Below are 6,976 nucleotides of genomic sequence, written 5' to 3' on the forward strand. Positions count from 1 at the left end.
GATGATTTTCAAAGAATAATTGAATAAAAACAGCTAATAAGAAAATTAACTGAAAGCTTTTTCTTGTATATTGTGTACCTGATTTCGCCTTGCTTTCGTTGTTTGTTCCGTTCCGGCTCGAAGGATCATAATTAACCAAGTATATTGCCAGCACACTTTCCGATAGCCTCGTCCTATTCACTCTCCTCAGCATCTTCGTCTTCATCTCCAGTAGACTCGTCAAATTGGCAAGCGACCTTGCCCTGGAGCACTTCTGTTATACAAGAGAAGACTACATCACGAAGTTCAACCGTTGGAAAATAGATTTGTTTCAACTTTTTCATAAGATCACTCAAATCTACAAGTGCAGACAATACAACAGAAACTTCTTCGTCATCATGCATAATTTGGGTATCAAGATTGTAATAGCATTGGAAACGTCTTGCAAATCTTGTAGTTTGTGTAGAGCTACAATGAAGGAGCTCAATGCGTCAATTGACACGTTACGTATGTCTTCCTGTGGATGATCGATACTCTTGTAAAAATTTGGATAAGATTTCTCCAAGTAAGGGATGAAAGCGACTCCGGTATGCTCGGCAAATTTCTGCAATGCTAAAATGTCATCCTCTTTTTCATGTAAATATGAATTTTCAACACGGTATCCCGCAATGTTGTTCAAATCATCATCCTCCCCATCCGAGTTTTCAATATCGATATCATCTTCGTTTTCATCGGCCTCCTCTGCTGGCGCTTTTATCCACCGCGCTTATGTTAATATATTCGAATGTAATTATATACGTAAATATATAAGATAATTTTTATTTATAAGATTTATCGGTAAATGCAATTTGCGTATTGCTTGTCGATGGAATGTATATATATGTATGTTTGTATTTTTGTCTTTTTGCTGTAGATTCAAGCTTTAATTGTTATTGTGCCTTTAGCTTACTTGTTGTTACGCATTCCTGCTACTTGCTTTATTAAGCCTAAGGGATAATGTCGGAAATTCGTTGAACGTAAATACTTGAACTTTAATTTTTTTTTTGTGGTTGTTGTGAGTATGGGTATTCAAATGTAAGCGCATAAGTTAAGGCAATCAATAATTTGTTAATCTAATATTTACAATATATACTAACTGACCCGGCGAACTTCGTACCGCCTAACAGTCAATTAATGTCGTGTTATCTTTTAGGTGAACTAATTTAGGCTCTGATGAAGGTAATACAATGATACAAAATAAATATGAACATAGATAGATATATAAAAGTATTTAATTATGATCAACAATACATACAGAAGGGAATACAAATTAAAATTAAGTACTTCAAACACGTGTCAGAAAAAAAAAGATTAAAATAAAGTATGTTGTGTAGCATGTGATGCACTCGGATTAACACCTTTCATTCAAGCACCTTGTGGCAAACGACATTCTTTGTTTTTTTGACAGGCGCAAGAACAAATAAAGCGGATGGTTTACCGACACGTAAACATGCCGCGTGACCCTGTGATTTGGTAATCGTCATGGCGAAGGCAAGACGAATCGGGAATTGAATTCGTTTAAATTCAAAGGGATCATCGGAATCCTTGGAATAATAACTTCCCCGTCTCTAAATTTCTTTAAAATTCTTTGAATATCAACGCGAGAATCACATTGCTCATCAGTTTTCTTATCACCAAACGTGTTCCATTGCACAGTTTTAGTTGGTTTAAATTTCTAATCATGATCACTGACAAGCCAACCCTAAGTTGCAAATTGTGCGGTGGTAAACCAGGCACATCCAAGGAGTCTAAAAATTCAGTGGAGTAATTAGTGGCTTCATCTGCGTTTGCTTCACAGTCGATAGATTTGAAAGAATACATAGTTCCTACGATTTGATTCTGAATTATAATATTTAGGTCGGAGTTGTCTTCAAAAAGATAACGGCGGACCGCCCTAATATCTTAAAGGATATACTTAAAGAAAATCTGTTGGGCAGTAATTTCCTTAAATTCGAAAAGGAAATTAGAACAAAAACTCTGGAGATAAAATTGATTGCGATATCTGACCAGTTTTCATATACTACAGAGTCAATATCAGCATTATCCGCATTAAAAAACCGACAAATTTTATTCTCTGTGGCAATACCTTTCGACGCCGCAGGATGGCTTTTTCCAATTATGATACACGCCAAAAGACTAATACAAGAATTATGGATAGATGGAACCGATTTGGATGAACCAATAAAACCATTTCGTTTAGAAAAGTGGTCCCAGTTTGCGAGCAATCTAAATGATATCTCACGGATACAAATCCCTCGATGGGTAAACTATGCCCCAGAGCACAAAGTCGAACTACACGGCTTCTGTATACGTACGCACACAAAGCGAGATTGCGACCACAAGCCACTTACTAGTAGCAAAAACAAAAGTAGGTTCTTTAAAAGTAATAAGTCTATTACGACTTGAACTGTGTAGCGTTACTACTAGCCAAACTAGTATCTATGGTGCGAATGCATTTAAACATGGCTGACTAATTCCGCAATTTTCCCACCACCGATTTTATCGTATACAAGGTTAACACGGCTTTAATATAATATTATTGTTATAAATATATAATTATAAATAATTATGAAATTTATCGTGTTTATGTAGGTAGCGCATATGTCCGAAAAGAATCAGCATTACAAGATCTGAAAGGTGCAGCTTGCCGTATTTTATCACACGGGTTGACCAATCGAAAAGAACAAAATGATGTGGCGATCAGGCCCGTAGACAAAAACGAATGCGTTTTGTGTGTGGTGCGTCGTATGTGGCGAGGACCTGTGAGTGTTCTCTAGGGTGCGCCATTATTTTCCCGGGTATAGTGGAGTGTACATGTAGAGGAAGGTTTAACCTATTTAACCATTCTGGACCCCTTGGCGAATATTTTTCCTAGTTTTACACATGTTTACTGAAACGGTATATGTATTAATTTCGGCATACTGCTTCTGAAGTAGCCGAGCGCGCAGTGGGTCAGATGGTGATGGAGTAATGTTATATCCATATTGACCTGTAGTGTATAAAACGGCTTTGATTTTTAAAATATAATTTGTATGCATTTTGATGCGCATTTAAGTGCTTTAAGGTAGGCAATTTTATTGTGCGGGTTTATGAGGTTTCGTATTTATTGTATTCTGCGGTTGTTTCTTGTAGAAGTTTTTTATTTGTATCGTTTATTTAAAATTTCTTTACCGTCGGCTTATTAAGGTTAGCGACTCCACGGCTGACTCAGATATGGCCAGAATGGATGCTCTTTTGAAACCTTTGAAGAGGGATCTTGTGAGAGTACAGTGATTAGCCGTGAATTGAAAATGGCATTTTTTTTAGTTGGTAATGTGGTAAATTCGATATATTTATGTTTGAGATATTCTTTTTTAAGGATGTTTTGGTTGAATTATATATATTTATGTTTTTAACACTGGAGTAGTCAGAAGAATTTCTGACTTGGTTTTTTGTGCCAATTTGTGGAATGTTGGAAAATTGTGGCTTTGATGGTAGTCGTACGACGTACCGGCCATTGTTTCATCGAGTAGTTGTGGCTTTGTAGAAGTCCCCACAATACTAATCTTCTGGGGTTGTACTTAATAGGAGGGAGCGTTTTTCTAACTCCCGAAATTTCCTTAATTGTGAATTAAGGGATTCTTTTGAATTTTCGTCAATTTAAGTTGTTGATGTAAACTTGATCTGCAACCAGTTTACTTAGAATCCAACCGAATATAGTATTTTGTGCCACAAGTGGGTTTGAAATTTTCTCAATACCTTCAAGTATTATCTGTGGTATGAGATCGCGGCCTAATAACTTTAGGTGTGAAACCTTTTGCCAATGCTTGCTATTTATTGATTTTAAAACTGGTTAGTTTTGTTGACAGTTGTAGCCTGTTTTGTGCCCTAGACGCTATAAATGATCGTTGTGACCCTTGGTCTATTAAGGCCCTAAGCTTAAACAGTTCTCCTCGGTGTACGATGGAGACAACTGCTGTGGGTAGAAAAATAGTACTCTACTTTGATTTTCGCTGTGTAGTGTTTGGGTTTTTAATGCCTTTGAGCAGCATGGTACTTCTTGGCAATTTTCGCAATATTGATTATCGGGATTTGCTTTTTCAATTAAACCCTTTTCTTATAAGCGATACTGTGGGGTGAGCTGGGATATGTGCTGTAATGAAGCATTGAGTGGTGTTTGTTACAATAGAAGCAATTAAATTTGCTTACAAAATTATTTCGTTCGTTAACTTTTAAGTGTTTGAACTTCTCGCACGATTGTAATTTATACCCTCTTATGTATAGTTCGCGTGACGTATGTTTTTTATGTTCGGTTGAGAACGTGTTTTATATAAGCTTCTGTTTATATTGTTGTTGTATCTACTTGGGGTCTGTTGAAGATTCTATTGTGGTCATTTTGATAGGTTTAGGTTTTAATAATTTTTGTGTCTACCCTTTCAGCGATTTCGTACTGGGTAGTTAGAAAGGCTCCCATAAAAGTAACGATTTTTCTGGTAATGCATATGTTTACCATTATAGGGTCCCTGCTATCTGTGAGAATATTCAGTCTATTAGTGTCTTTCGTTTTCATATCTAGATTTTAGAGCTTCCGAAGCAAAATTTAAGTTGTCGTCATTTAGTGCGAACTGTTTTACTATTGTGCCTGCTTGACCTTTAGTTTTGTATCGAAGGTGATAAAATTTTTGTGCAAGTGATAATTTTGGATGGTTGATGTATACGGCTGTAAACATGTCCCGGAAGGACGGCCGTTTTTCATAACCTCTGTAAAATGTTTCTATGTCACATGCGGGCACCTCGAGTTGGATGCCTGAACTTGCCTCGTGATTCTGTATTTGTGGCAGCTCTACTTTCGGATGTGGGGTAGGTACAATTGCATATACTTATTAGCTTTAATTGATCAGAAATCATAGATTTTCTTTCTTTGTACTGGTTTAAGCAGTTTTCGTATATTGCGTAAGCCGATGATTTAAAATTGTGTGGTAGGTCCAAACTGTCATATCTACATATAAATGATAATTAATACAGAATACTCTTTTACGTTTATAAGAGTTGTTTTTTGGACTAGATAAGTAATTACTTGCGAAATAAATGTTTTAATTTGTATTTTATCGTGAATATTTTGTTGTGAGAGTCATTTTCATTTTCTTAATTAAGTTATTAAGAATCGCACTTTTAATTTAACAATACTTATTATGTCCTTATGTTGATGTATTTAGGTACACCCTAATACACGGACTTGGGAATATATATATATATATTTATGTGCTCATGAAATTGAGAGCTCGTTGAAGAGATCAAAACATTTTGTACACAAGTATTCACGGATTGTTTGTGCGTATGTATGTTTATTTTCTAATGCAATTGAGAGCTCGTTGAAGAGATCAATGTGCTTTTTATTGTTTTTTTTATACGCAATACTGTTTATTTGTTACAAGGGGTATTGCGGGATATATGCCAATGTGGAATTTGAAAAGATGTACATATACATATGCACTTATGTTATTGTATTTTTTTTTTCTTATTGAGTTTTTTTTTTGTTTGCGTTTTAATAAACAATACAAATAAGAAAATTTTATATAATATTTAATATATTTTTATAACAATGTTGATTTATTTATATGAAAATCACTTTTAAGTGAATGTTAAATTAAAATGTTAATTAAAATTGTATATAAGAGTTTACTATTACCCAGCGGAGGGTAGACAGGCAGATTCTAGGCCGTATGATTATATACTTGAACATATAATATGCGTACAGATGTTCGCATTACGAAGAGAGCGCGAAACCAAACTTGCAGGTACTTGTGCAATTATGTTTATATGCTATTATACTTATGTTAAAGTAAGTATAGATATAATAGGTAAGCATATATGTATTTTTTGTTTGTTTTTCCCTTCTTTGTTTTTCCTTTCATATTTTATAATTCTTTTGCTTACGTATTTTATGCAATCCTGCTTGTTGCTTTTTGTTTGTTTTTATTTTAACCTAAGGTGTATTGCTGGAGAAATGTGCAAGTATATACTTGAATTTGTTTTTTGTGTTTGTTGATAGGTGCGTTGGAATACATAGAGGTAAGCGTGTAGTTAGGCAATAACTTAATATTAATTTGTGTTCTTTTGTTTTAATATATAAGTATCTATTAGGAAATATATGTTATACCGACTGTAGTCAGTTTTTCCCTCCAAAAAACACTGTAAGACTGAGACAGTTTGGTAACCGTTTTTTTGGTAAACGTATTTGTTATAACCGGTTCTATATATGTATATAAAACTGTAATTTTTACATACATATATGCATGATAAACTAAAAGAATAGCAAAACGATACGACTCACTTTATACTCCCTCAGGGGTTTTCTGAGGGGATAATATATATGTATTGTATGTCCGTGTGTGTATTCCATTTTTGTTAATTCCTTCTCCGCTTCCAGTTGTGCCTGGTTTTAGTGAGTGTTGTTTTTGTTTATTGTTGTTTGTTTCGCGCCCATTTAAATTACTTTTATTTATGTTTTTGTATTTAGGTACTTTAGTATTTCGAGCTCGTTTGTGTTTCTGGCAGATTGTATTTAGCGCCCGATTTGTGAGTTTTTAATTTTTTTTAAATGTTTTGCAAATTTTGCACTGTGTATTTACATATGTAAATGTGTTTCTTTATTTGTGTTTTAACAATTGAACTTATTGCCATCTCTGTTTTTGTTTTTTTGGTATTATTGCATATGAGTTTTCTGTATATACATATGTGTGAAGATATGTACTTTTATGTATACATATACTTGTACATATATATTGTCACTGCACTTCTCTGCTTTGTCAACACACTTTTGTTCTGTAGTTTTGTTTTTTTTTTTTTGTTTGCGTTACTACATTTTTTTTTATTTTAGCTAGTTACCGCACTTTGCATATTTTCGATATGTATTTTTTCCAATAGTGCCTTTCTGTGATGCTCGAAGGACCATGACTAATTCCCCAATTCGTTGAGA

The sequence above is a fragment of the Bactrocera oleae genome, chromosome Y, assembly GCF_042242935.1.
Source record: "Bactrocera oleae isolate idBacOlea1 chromosome Y, idBacOlea1, whole genome shotgun sequence".
NCBI lineage: Eukaryota > Metazoa > Arthropoda > Insecta > Diptera > Tephritidae > Bactrocera > Bactrocera oleae.